Raw genomic sequence first — 15,360 nt, 5'->3', positions numbered from 1 at the left:
AGTATACCAAATTTACATGATTATTATTGTAGCAAATGATTGATGTGTAAAAGTTTCCACATTCATGTAAATTGAAAAATTAAGAGAGAAATTGAAGAGCACTGTAGTGCCAAAATCACTACTTAGTAACAAAAGAGCCCTATTGTGCTTCATGAGATATGGATCACAAAGCCATATCTCGAGGAGCTCCAAATTTTACAGAGTTCTCTGCAGTATACCTGGAAGGGAAGACAACATTTTAGTCTAATTTTATTCAATGCTCAAGTAGATCTCAAATAATACCCCACAAAACTAAATACTACTGCTACCAACAGACTCAGTGTGGGTGAAGTAATGCATTAGATAAAGAAACGGTTTAATGCATCTTCAAAAAGTACCTTGTTGAAACTAAATATGAAAGCCTTCAAAGTCTATAAATATGCGCCTCAGGTGTAAAATCAATATTAGAGTTTGATTAGTCAACATGTCTAAGCTTAGTTCATGTAGAGGCATGAATCCATGGTTTCGTTTTCCTTTTTTCTACACTTCTACATTTTATTAAATTCGGGAATCGCTACATTTTCAGTTTAAACTTTAAAAGCAATCATCTTGTTTCTCTAACCCATACCCTATGATCACAACCCTGAACTGCTTTTGACCTTCGGGCTATTTTTGCAAACGCCCAATTCCAAGATCTAACTCTCCCAAACACTATATGGAGTCACATGGTGGTAGTGACAAAGGAAGTGCAGTTACACATGAATTATAATCAACCAAATCCTCTTTAAACCCAAATAAGTTTGACATTGATTTTGTTTTTTTTTTTTTTTTTTTTGATAGTGCCTCTCTCCTAAAAATTATTATTCATTTCTTAGTTAACAATTGATCAACAATGTAGATTTCATTTCACAACCTTGAAATTTGCCTTGGTTGTTGGAGACCTTGGCACACTTCGTTAATTGCGTGAGTGATATCTGGTCTAGTGAATGTCAAATATGGGAGAGTACCAACCAAGGTGTGATGTTAACTTCAATTCCCGAGAAATATTTCAACTAGCCAAGGTCCTTTAGAGCAAATTTGGAGCTAAGAGTGATAATAATCCATTGGATTATAGCAAGGGTTTCTATCTATTATAATAACATCATCCACATAAATTAAGATTAGAATAATTAAAGAACTTATGTGGATTCAAGAAGATATCAAGATCGATTTTGGTATGGAATCCAAGTATACTTTGGAAGAAAAAGACAAGTAGTTAAAATGGAAAGATACTAGTCAAGTGGCTCAAGAAAGATTAATAGACTTGAGCTAGATAAAACTTTATATTTAAATTTTGTTCTTCATAGTAGATGTTTTTTTAATCACTTGTAGGCCCCAAGTATTTTATCTCTTCTTTAGTTAATTTCCTTATATTTATCTTATATTAATAAAATTATATTGTTTTAATTAGTATATTAGAGGAGAATTTGAGTTGAAATATGCTTAATTAATCTTTGAAATGGTTTGAAATAATTTTCAGTGAAGGATATTTACTTTTGTGAATTATGTAGTTGAAAGTTAATGTAATTCTTAATCAAGGAGTATTGCTATTTATATGTAAGTTATGTTGATTTACTTGTTGAAAGAGTGTTGATGCATTCCTTCTTGCATGTGGTTTGGCTTATTTGCTAAAAAGAACAAAACAAAAAAAATTGTAAATGGTGAAAAATGCTTTAGAGGACGGACAATCTTTCTTAGAAGACTTTTTCAACTTGATGAAAAACTCCTATTCCTCCCGAAGTGTAATCTATAGTTGAAATTCATCCACAAACCATATATAAGCTATCAATATATTTTTTTCCTTATAACTCATCCAATCTTAATGAAATTAAGATGAATTTTGGTAGATTCATTCAAAAATGAAAAGAACGTAAAACTTGTAAAATTTGGATTAAAAATGAATTTAGTGTAATTTTTCAAAATGTAACTCCTTATAGAAAATCAAAATAAATAACTATAATTAATTTTAATGAAATTTCTCTAATTATGATTCTAAAAGATAAATCAGGCTCATCTAAGTACCCATTAAATCTAACAATTTCAATTAAAATTTAATATTCTTCCCTAAATTGGGAATTCGTTGTACAATTGAACACACATTTCAATCATAATTGATTCGAAAGTCATAACTTTGAATAATTAAACACACATTTCAATCATAATCATAATTCTTAAGTCATAACTTTTTGTAAATTTAACGATGCACCACAAAAAAAGCACATCTTAGAAAATTTAAGTTAGATGAATTTTTTAATATTTTCTTTGCATTTTAATAGTTGTTAAATGTTTTATCTTAATTATATAAAATAAGTACAAATAACTTATTATATTTTGAGATATTTGAAAATATGTCAAAACTTCATTTTTTTTCTTCAAATTATTAGTTTTCAAACATCTTTTATTAAATATATCAAATAAGAAGAAACATAAAATAGAAAACAATTTTCCATTTTTGAAGACAAAAATATAGTGTTTTCCAAGAACATTTTAAATTGTTTTTAGTTGTTTTTTAAAACGGATTTTCAAAATTCTTCCAAAACAGAAATTAAGTCATTTGGGCTCCAATAGAAACCCAAAAAGAAAAGATAACCAACATAGGTCCATGAAAGCATTCAGGCCGGGTGGTGTAAGGAGAAGCCCACCAACACAGCTCGATCCAAAAAGAAAAAAAATTCAGTAACACACACCCCACCAGTCATCCTTGTAGAATTATATTCCTAGTCCAAGTCCAATTGAGGCTTAAAGAAGAAGTCCCAAAAGTTAGGTGCCAACACAACAAGTCTTTTGTCTTCTCTTTTCGAGGTTTGCAAAAGTTGAGCCTTTCGCATCTCAACTAAACATTTTTTGTCTGAGGGGGGCTGAGACTTCAGTTGGAGGATGTGTTAGGGAAAAAAAATGGTGAAAAGAGAAGTACTACTGAGATTTTAATTGAGGGGACTTGTTAAGGAGACTACTAAGCCTTTGTAACCACCACCATAATTTTGTTGATTTTTTCATACAAGGAACCTTTTTTTTTTTTTTTTTTTCATTTTCATTACATTCTCCATCTTAAACTAAGCAAGTTGGGATGCCTATTAGGTACACTAGTTGTTAGCCCCTTCTTAAAGTTGCTTTGATAGTGATTTTAAGAAGTGTTTTTAGCTTACAAAGTATTTTTTTTAAAATAATAATAATAATTAACAAAATTTAATAAATATTTTCAAAAATCTAAAAAATCATTTATAGTTTTAAAAAATTATTTATAGTGTTTTTTTAAGAAATGCTTCATAAGTAATTCTCCTAAAAACACTTTTAAAGAAAATATTTCAACTAAAAACACTTTGTAAAAAACTACTTTCAAACGCAGCATTAATTTTTTTTTAATTTTCTAATTTTAAAATTAGATATAAACTAATATAATCATTTAAGTCTTAAAATTTATATACATAAATTGAGGTAGTTGGTGGTGGGGGCTAGGTCTTCCTCCTAGCAACACTAGGGACGGATCCGTAATGGGTTCATAAAGTTCTTAATTAATGACCCCCATGTTATGGTAAGGTTGCTACAAGCCACAAATGAATATATTTCTATCATGAAAATTGCCTCTATAGTGTTTGTATTAAAAGAGATTTTAGTGGAAGTATTTTTTTTATAAATGTTATGAGAGAATTACCAATCAAATGCTTCTTCAAGAAGCATAATGAGTGATTTTTTTAATTGTTTAATATTGTTTTTTTTTAATTTTATAAAACATCTAATTTTTTGTTTTTCAAAAACGTTTTTATATTAAAGGTATTTTTTAAAAGCACTGTCAAATAAACTTTAATCTAATAAAAAAATGAGTAATAATGCTAATGATCAAACTGAGCTAACTTTTGAGAATTTGATACATGGCTTAATCATAACTATACTAATATTAATGTATATAATTTATTAAGTAAATCCTCACCTCCATATATATTATTAAAGGTGACAAACTTTGATGGGATCCATTAACATGACTTAAACCCAACACATTTTTTAAGGCTTAAATTGAGTATAATCAGATTTTGATTAAATTCATGTTAACCTGCATAAGTCATTTAATAAATAGGTAATTTGGGTCAAACCATATGACATAAATTTGACTTAATTGACACATTTAATAATCCGATTAATTAACTAATGATAACTTTAAATTATTTAACTCATCTTTAACTTATTTTAAATTTATTTTTAAATAAATAAATCAATTGAGTCATAAATATGTTTGATTAAAATTATATAAGACCTATTTCAACTTGATTATTAAATAGGTTAAATGAAATGCATAAGATACGTGTCACTTATTTAATGATTAAATAGTATTTTGATTTACATGTTTAACACGATTTTTATTTATATATGGTTTGAGTTGACTAGGTTTTGGCACGATGTGAACACCGCCCAGTGCGCCTACAAACACCAATTGCTAGCAAGCGAGTTGCACTCAATTTCAATAGGGTGTCACTCGAAGATAACGATAGATAAAGCTGAGTTCCCATTATGATCTTGTAAGTTGATATTGGTGAAAGCAGGCATGGTTGACCAAAACAACTGCTTTCTTCCATTAACAACATATGCAGTAGACCCAACAACATCTGCTGGATCCACGTACAATCTTTTTTGTTATATATGTATGTATGCTTTCCATGGCCGATTTTATTTTCCCTAAGAAGGTTATGCAGGTACGAATCAGTTAAACAAATATGATTCTATTGAGGAATTCCAGACATGGCACATACCCTAGTTAGTTTATAGTATCATATACTGCTAAAAAAAATATGCCATTAGATCTGTCTTTTCCCCAAACAATACCTGAATGTGGCTCCATGTGTGTGAAAGAGCGGAAAAAGGAAAATCCCTGAACAGTACAAAGACCAAGTTCAACAAAGATCAGCTATTAAAAATGGAAAAAGAATAACGTCGTGAGTTGAATATTCTCTCTTGGGTCCATGATCATGATCACGCTCATTAGTATACATTATATTATAGGACTCTAGGTATGTGGACATTTTCCAATCCATATTCCACCTCCAACATGGCTGTCTGGGGTCTTAGTCAAAAAGAAGAGTCAAAGAAGTAGAGACTCCTCCATCAAAATAAATAAAACAAGGCATCTAATGATAAGATTGTATGTAACTTTGAGACTGGTTAAAAAGGCACGAAGCAAAGAATTTAGAGAGCCAAAGAAGACCAACTTTTCTTTGAAATAAAAGCTACTAAGATTATTAACCTAAGTAAAAGATTGTGTAAATTAAACTTGGGAAGACAGGGGACTAGTTTAATGAGCAGCTTAGGGTAAAGTTTGGAAGGTGACGAAAACCGACTAATTAATCACCCAATATTTTATGTTTTATGAGTAGCTAATCCTAATTATGAGGCCTCAAATGTCTTGGTGGGTTATATTGTAATTAAGTTGATGACCAGACATTATGGGAACATATATAGAATTGCATACATCATAAGCATGCACGTGGCAACTAATTTCAACAGATTTGATGGGCAGGATTGTTAAGGTGATTGCATGATTCAAAGTTGACTGCATTATTCCATCCACACTTGAGTTGAATTTGATCCAAGAACTACTAGATGAATATGATAGGTGTTGAATTTAGGTTACCTTCATTTGTTTATTTAATTTTTTTTTATCTAAACCCTAATTCATGGGTTTTGAACTTTCAATTGTTTGGACAAAAGATCAAACAAGATATTTAGACTCAACCTATTGGGAAAGAATGAGATAAAGAGTGTAAAAGGAAATTTTTTAGGAAGGAAAACGACAAATTACAAATAAGAGCTACTCAACTTCTTGTGCCATTAAATATAGAGAAGAAACATTATAAACAGGGAATATTTGTTTGACCGGCTCTCCCCACTATACTTCTATAAATTGTGAATATGTAATATTCTGAAATAATGTTTTTATAGTTTCATATTAATAATATCAATTGATGTTTAAGGAAGGTAAATAAAAGTTTTTTTATGATATTTAACTTGACCTATAATAAAAATTGGATTATTTAAATGATATTGATGACAAAGATTATTAAAAAAATTAATATATTCTTATTTAAGTACTAAATGGTTTCGAGATGAAATGATCACACCCTTATTTCTAGTCAAATAAAGAATGATAGACTATGAGTGTTATTATATTGTGACAATTTTAATGACATAGTAATATGAATTATTAAATTTAATCAATGGGTATGGGGAATTATTATTATTTTGACAATGTTGATGATATGATCCTAAGAGTTTGCTCAATTGGATAGACTCAAAGTGTGATCTATTCTTTGCTTAAAGGTTAAGAGAGAGACGGACAGAGAAGATAGCGACAAGACGCCTTTATTTTCTTTATTTAGACTTTAATATAATAAAATTATTTAATTAAAAGGATTATTAAAATTAATTAAAAATCAAACTTTTCATTTTTTTTTTGTCTTATTTTGACAAAAATGTCATTATTTCTTTTTATAAAATTAATTTTTTTTCTTTTAAAATATACTATAAATACATAAAATAATCAAGGATATTTATGTCAAAATGGATTTAAGAGGGGATAAATTCATAAATATGAGGATAATTTTATCCTTTTAAACCAATTATTTAAAAATGATAAGGCTTAATTTACAAAACTAATAGCAATAAAACATTCAAAATACATTAACATTTGGGACAAAAGGCCAAATAGGGCTTACAAACCTAATGGGAAAGAATGAGGTGAAGATTGGAAAAGAAGGCCAAAAAACAAAAGATTAAGAGTTAGTCAACTTTTTGTGCAATGGAATTTTCTATGGCAGGCCCTGTAGAAAACATGGCTCCTTATCCATTAAAAAAATTCCAAGATGAAGCTTCACTCCAGCCTCAACTTTCTAGATTGTCATCTTAATTGTGTCCTGGATTTTGACTTCCACAGTCAAAATAGAGAAGCCCCACTATATGGGTTTTGTCTACTTGATGAAATAAACTAATCAATTTATGAGTAATTTTATAACTTGTTGGGTTTTTTTTTTTTTTTTTTTGTTAAAAAAGAAAAAAGAAAAAAAAAGAAAAAAAGATTAATAAAATGAATTAAGAGATTATCATCATATGAATTTTTCAATTTTGATTACATTAATTGGAATGGAAGATCAGTATTCTTTGTGACCATCTTTGATGACATCACTAAGAAATTTTCAATTTGATTGGTTGGTGGGGGCAATTGTTTTTCCATGGTAAGAAATTAAGGAGAGGTCATATTAAATTAACACAAAGTGGAACACAATTATTATTAATTAAAATAGAATTAATGATACAAATATACACAGAGATTCAATTAATTTCTTGGTGCTTTCTAGGAAAATATTGGGAAGCTCAATTTTTCCTCCACCATGGGAAAAGGATGAAAAAAGAAATTATTATTATGAATTTGAATATGAACATTATTTTATTTATTGTGGAGAATATTGTGTTGGGCATGAGAAAATAAAAAAGGAGGAAAAGGATGTGAAGTCTTTTTAAAATTGGTGCCTCCACTTTCCACCATTGCTTTGAAATACTTGTAAACTTTGATATCAAAAGAAAGTTAGGGTGATTGTACACCTTTTATTCTAAAAAAATAATCATATAAGATGTGAGTGGTGGTAGGTTTCCTTCAACTTCAAGAGTCTTTATCAACACAACTAACCAATCTATGGTGGAATTAAATTTAAAATCTTTGATGGTTGAATCAAGATAGATTAAGAGTTTATTTGGTAATAAATTTAGAACGTGTTTTTAATTTTTCTAATTTTTTAATTTTTTTATATTTTAAATATTAAAAAAATTAAAAATACTTCATAAAATCACTACTAAACATACTCCAATACTTATATAATAATTGGTTATTTGTATCATAACATGCTTTGATTTGTTGGATCATAGGTTTGTTGGACTTGTACCTTGAAGGTACAAGAGGGGCCATGCCAAAAACAAAATTATTAAATATAATATGAAAGCCAAACTACCTTATTATAATCAAATCAAATCAATATATTATTTAAAAGTGGATTATTACTTTATGCATTATTAAAAATTCAAGAAAATTTTCCTTGTTGGAGCCTATAAAATAGTTGTTAAATTATGGTAAAGAATTAAAGGAGTTATTTGGTATTGACATGTTTTGCACTCTATTTTGAATTGGTAAATAAATATCAAAAATAAAAATAAATAAATAAATTGAGTGTTTGTTTGGATATTTTTCATGTTTAAAATATATATATATATATATTGTATAAAACTAGAACATTCTATATATAAAGTATCTATTTACCTTATATTTTTAAAATGATTTGTAATGTAAACTTCTAAATATTCTTATATGCTATTTTGTAATTTTAAATAAATAAATAAAAATTATGCAACTTTTTTTTAATATTTGAGTGAATTTCATATTCTAAGGAATTCAATTTTTTTTATAAAAAAAATTTGTTTAAGTTGTGTATTAAGATTCTAACAAATTAAATATATTGGATATAAAAAATTTTCCAAAATTAAATTTATGTATTTTTTATGAATATTATTTTTATAGTCCATTTTCTAATACAAGTGGCCAACTTCTTTATTGTGAATATGAATATTATTTTATTTATTGTGGAGAGTATTGTGTTGGGCATGAGAAAATCAAAAAGGAGGAAAAAGTAATGTGAAATCTTTTTCAAATTGGTGTCTCCACTTTCCAATATTGCTTTGAAATATTTCTAAACTTTGATATCAAAAGAAAGTTAGGGTGATTATTTTAGGGTGATTATTATTCCAAAAATTAATCATTTAATTTGTGAGTGGTGAAAGGTTTCCTTCAACTTCAATACTCTTTATCAATACAACTAGTCAATTCTTTATTGATTGAACCAAGGTAGATTAAAAGTTTGTTTGATAGTGATTTTAAAAAATATTTTTAATCTTTTTAATATTTAAAAAAATTATATTTTAAGTGTTAAAAGAGTTAAAAAAAAAAAAAATACTTCATAAAATTGCCACCAAACATAATCTAATTCTTATATAATAATCGGTTATTTGTATCATAAGATTCATAACCATTTTGGTTTGTTGGACTTGTACCTTGAAGGTACAAGAGGGGAAATGCCAAAAACAAAATTATTAAATACAATATCAAAGTCAAACTATCTTATTATAATCAAATTAATCAAACCAAATCAATATATTATTTAAAGGTGGATTATTACTTTATGCATTATTAAAAATTCAAGAAAATTTTCCTTGTTGGAGCCTATAAAATAGTTGTTAAATTATGGTAAAGAATTAAAGGAGTTATTTGGTATTGACATGTTTTGCACTCTATTTTGAATTGGCAAATAAATATAAAAAATAATAAATAAATAAATTGAGTGTTTGTTTGGATATTTTTCATGTTTAAAATATATATATATATATATTGTATAAAACTAGAACATTCTATATATAAAGTATCTATTTACCTTATATTTTTAAAATGATTTGTAATGTAAACTTCTAAATATTCTTATATGCTATTTTGTAATTTTAAATAAATAAATAAAAATTATGCAACTTTTTTTTAATATTTGAGTGAATTTCATATTCTAAGGAATTCAATTTTTTATTTAATTTTTTGTTTAAGTTGTGTATTAAGATACTAACAAATTAAATATATTGGATATAAAAATTTTTCCAAAATTAAATTTATGTATTTTTTATGAATATTATTTTTATAGTCTATTTTCCAATACAAGTGGCCAACTTCTTTATCATCACTTGGATCCAAATGCCTGGAAATTCAGGACTTGAAGTCCTGAATACGCATGATAAGGAAGGATGTATGGTACAATGGTTTCTTTTGTCATTATCAAAAGTGGTCACCTTTTTTTAGATGAAAAATAATTGATTTTCCATTTGAATTGTTAGAATAAACCCTACCCAACATATGAAAAGAAGCCTAATTAATCACAAACCCAATATAACAAAATAAAATTATGAAATGCTTACAATGAGCCTCCAAAATCATACAAAATTCAAAATAATTAAATAGGTAAGTCCAAAATATTATCACAATTAAATTAAATGAAAATAATTCAATTAAAATACTTCATCAAATCATATGAATTATGTCAAAAATATTATTTAGAATAGATATTTGACAAATTTTAGATAAAATATAAACTTTTGAGATTTTTTTTTGGAAAATAGGTTGTTTTGGGAATAAAATTAAGGTGCTTTTTAATTAATTTTTATAAAATGTTTTGAGTAACAATTCAAATATGACAAATACTTTGAAAGCATTTTATATGAAGTGAATAAATGGTTCCTGTATTTGAGTTTTCAAATAGAATATTATTTTAAAAAATAATTGAAATTTATTTTTTAGAATTGTTTTCAAAAAAAAAAAATAATAGCGATTTTGGAATACATGCATGCATACATACATACAGGTGTTTGTTTTTTTACTTAATTTTATATAGAACTTTGATGTTTAATAATGTTAAATATTAGGTTGTTTGTTTTTGTAGTATTTTATTTCTATTAAGTATTAAAAAGTAAAGAAAAACTGATATGTTATTTTTTCTATTTAAAAAAAGTTACATATTTTGGTTTTTTCTATTTAGTAAAAAGTTTATAATAAGTCATGAAAAAATAGAAAAACAAACAACCTAAATTCTTAAAACAAATTGTTTTCAGCAAAAAGCTAAAAAAACAAACACCACCTAAGACTCATGTCTTATAAGAATGTGTCATAGTATATAATAAATGATAAAAGTTATCCTTTATTGGATTGAAATTTTATCAAATACATTTTTTATTCTTTTTATTTGTTATTTTTATTTACCATCTCTTGCTTGAAATAAAGAAAGTATAGATTGAAATTTCAAATTAATGAAAGTCAAATGTATTTAACCAAAACATTAAGTAAGATAAATGAACTTAAACCTAAATAATAGTACCTTCTTTATTGTAAATGAGTGGAGAATGACCACATTGAAATTCATTTATGAACTTCCATTTACTCATCTTAAATATGAGTAATGGAAGATCATTTGGTAAAACTTATAAAAGATTTCTCATAACGAAATTCTTCATCAATTCTCTTCTCTAATTCCTTCCTCCTCATTATATATATATATATATATATATATATATATATATATATTCATTTTATAATATTCTTAATTATTTAATAAAATAAATTTAAAATCTATTAATTAAGATTTATTCATAAAAAATTATTATATTTTTCTTATGCCTCTATTAAACTATGAGCCCTACCAACCTTGTCAATCACCTCCCTTTCAATCACTTTCCTCATTTTCCACTTCTTTGGCCATTTTCCTTCTCTCCCTTTCCTACAAAGACTTTTAAGCTCCCCCACAATAAGTAAACGGCTCACACTTTCCCTTTCACATTGATGGTGTTTAATAAGAATTTTTCACCAAAAAAGGGGAACTGCATCAAGCTGAAATCCAAAATAAATAAAATTTCAATTAGCCAAATTGAAATACTTTACAAAGAAGTAGTCAATTTTTAATATTTAATATTGAATGTCTTCTTGGGGACAGCTGGATCTGGTAGAAAAGTGGATGCATTTGGATTGTACTGTGAAACAAATTCAACAAATTCAACGAATTAAGGGGCCATTCATTGGGAGGATTCATGGATTCACCTAAAAAGAACGTGACTCATTAATTTCTCCCTCCCCGCGGCGGCGGCCGCCCCCCCAAAAAAAAAAAAAGAAAAGAATCCCCCCAAAAAAAAAAGAAAAGAAAAAGAAAAAAAGAAAAAAGAAAAGTTTTTAAATAATTTGGAAAATAAATTTTAAGTTTATGTTATTTACCAGCTCTTGAAAACAGTTTTTTCTTAAAAATAAAAAAAATAGTCAACAATAACTCAATAGGATGCTCTTTAGAACAATTTTTAGGGTACTTGTTTGATAACATTTTAAATAAATGTTCAAATATTTCTTAAAATAACTTTTATTGATATTGTTTTATTTTTAATTATTCTTTAAAAATTATCTTAAAAAAATGAAAAATAATTAAAATATATAATAAAAAAACATTTAAAGTATATTTGGTAACTATTTTTGAAAACAATTATAAAAAAAATACTTTTTGAGAATAATTTTTGAAATTTATTTTTTAATTTTTGTAGAACAAAAGTTTGTTTGAAAATTTAAAATGTTTTTAATCCGTTTTTAATATTTTTAAAACTGATTTTTATATCTAGTATTTTATTTTTAATCATTCTATATGATTGTATAATTATTTCTTAAAATAACCTTTAGAAAACAAGCGAAAATAGAAAACAATTAAAAAATATTTTCTAAAAATATCATATTTTCTATTCTTAAATACCGAAAATAAAAAATGGTTTTTGCTTGTCAAACGTGTTTTCTGTGTTTTTTGTTCTAATTTTTTTTGTATAATACATTAGTAAGTATGTAGTATTGAGAAAACCAATTTTAATATTTGATTTTTCAAATAAATTTTGTTGAAAAAAGTATTTGAAAACCGATTTTAAGAATTGTTATCAAAACTGGGTTTTTGAGAATTGATTTAAAAAAAGTTAATTAGACATTTACATAATGTTTATAAGATAAAATAAATAAATAAATAAATAAAAAGCATGAAAACATAAGTTATCAATTGTTTTCAAAAACAAGTTTTTAAGAATTGTTTTGAAAATAAGATATTTTTTCAAAAGATATTTAATTATATTTTGAAAACTATTTTCGAAAATATCCCCAAACCGCGTATTTTTTACTTTCTTTGAATGAGAAAGAATAGTGGGATGTTGAAAGTTTGAAAATGTTGGTGAAGATTAAGTACTTATATTTATTGTGAAACATACAATTATTGACAACATGTTTTCAAAATAAAAACCATGAAACTGTCATAATTGCCTAAACATAGAAATATATGTAAAGTCAACTTTCTCAAGGGTCCACCTTGGCTTTTAAGCAATCAAGGGAAGTGAAACATGGGCTCCGTTTGCTTGACTATTTAAAAAAATAGTTTTTGAAAATTGTTATCTTATTTTTATATTACAAAATTTTGTTTTAAAACATAAAATGTTTTAAAATTATTTTTAATATTTTTAAACTTATCTTAAAAATAATTTTTATATCTAATATTTTATTTTTAATTATTTTATATATTTATATAATTATTTCTTAAAACAATCATTTAAAAATAAGTGAATCAACATAAAATAATTAAAAGATATTATTTAAAAATATACTATTTTTTGTTCTTAAAATTAGAAAATAGAAAACAATTTTTTATTATCAAAACATGCTTTTCTATATTTGTTGTTTTAGAGAATAAAAAATTATTCTTAAAAACCATTCACAAATTGGCAGTTTGGATATTTTGGCCCTTTGAAAAAAAAAAGACAAAAAAAAAAAAAAAAAACCCTTATGATAAATATTAGTCAGTTTGATACCATCAACATGCAATCAATTCTTCACTGTTGAAATGTTGGACTTTGAATATTTCTAAGTCAATTATAAAATCTATCGTTTATACTCCCATTCCAATACCCCAAAGTTGAAAATTATAATTATTATTTAATGAATGAGTAAACTTATCCTCAAACCTTATTTTTCGAGAGGATTTTTAAATATTCAAGGGATAATCTACTAAAGTCGTTGTCATATCTAATTACATCTAAACCCCTTTTCTAAGATGGTTCTTAAATATCCACGTGACAATCTAGTAAAGTCTTTGTATTTAATTATAATCAAGAGGATTCTTAAATATCGGTCCCAATCTATTGAAGTTTCAAATCTAATTGTACAAGTTTGATAAATGTCCTACTCTTATGTGGTGGGACTTTTCCTACCCTTAATTATATTTTCATAGTATGCAAAAAGTTGCTATTTAACATTAACTAGAAAATGCAATATATATATATATATATATATATATATATATATATATATATATATATATAATTAAAATTAATTAAAAATATATATTTTTAAATTATTTGATTTTTATAATACAAAGTTAAGGTTAGTAAAATAAATTTAAAATATCATATAAAAACTATTTATTAACTCTAAATCTATTTTTATTTTTCTTCCATTTTTATTTTTTTATTTTCTTTAAGAAACCAACATAGAGTCATCCATTTCAATGTACACATTACAAATTCTCTAGGAAAGAAAACGAAATCCTAGTGAAAATTTACTAGTTCATCGTCAAGTTGTGAGTAGAGGACTGAGAGACGTATTAAAGTGACATTCTTCCTATCCGGAACAGAAGGCTACAAGTGAAAACAAGGAACGTGGGGAGAGAATCCACCACATGTTCTTGGTCGTTGGTGGATGAATTTTTTATCCTATTTTCGTAGACTTGATGATGGAGGGACAATTTGAGGAATCAAGATAGATAGGTTTCCTGAGCTATCATCTTCTTCATATCTTCCACATGTTCCCATTTTGTAAATTTAAATCTTGACTTTTTTAACCAGTTTCAAACAAAAATGTCCTCATATTTTTAGTATAAAAATAATATTTTCTTTTAAAATTCACATAAATAATTAATATTTGAAAAGACATTGGCTTAATTTTTCAGACAAAAAGATAGGAGATATTAAATTTACAAATATGAGATTGTTAATTTCATCCATTTTAATCAATTATTTCAAAAAATGAAATAAAATATAGATCCATTTTGTTTTCCTATTTATTAATTATGGTTAGGCCATATTGCATAGGGTGAAATGTGAGAAAATCCGGCCATTAGCAAGTCTTAGGCTATATTTGATTCTCTCAAAATTTGAGAGAAAATGATAGGAAAAAAATAAAACAAAAAAAAAAACAAAAGAAAAGGAAAAATGAATTTATTTTTGATAAATTATTTTTATATACTTAGATACTTAAAATTCATTCTACTTATTTAACTCTTTAATGTAAACATTAACTAATTTAAAAATAAATAAATTTCTAACTAATCAAACATAAAATAATTATTTCTTTAAATGTTTTTTTTTTCTTTTCTTAATACTTTTTGAAAACTAAACATATATTTTAACTAAGGAGGGTGAGGGAGAAAAAAAAAAAAGGCAAAATTAAGATGATTGGAAAATAATAGGATTAATTAATTAAAAATGATGAAAACATCCCAAATTTGTAAAACAGACCTTCCCGTTTTTTGAAGTAACCTATTTTTGACATAAATACCCTTCAATATTTTTATTATTTATATGTATATTTAAAAAAAATGATTATTTTTATAAAAAAAAAGATGAAGATATTTTTGTCAAAAATAAGTATTTTTTTAGGTTGAAAAAAGGTGAAGGATTAATTTTTAGGAAAGATAATCCCTTGAATTTCAACTATCCTAG

The sequence above is a fragment of the Vitis vinifera genome, chromosome 9 (genome assembly GCF_030704535.1).
Source record: "Vitis vinifera cultivar Pinot Noir 40024 chromosome 9, ASM3070453v1".
In the NCBI taxonomy this organism is placed as follows: domain Eukaryota; kingdom Viridiplantae; phylum Streptophyta; class Magnoliopsida; order Vitales; family Vitaceae; genus Vitis; species Vitis vinifera.
This window is presented reverse-complemented; position numbering follows the sequence as displayed.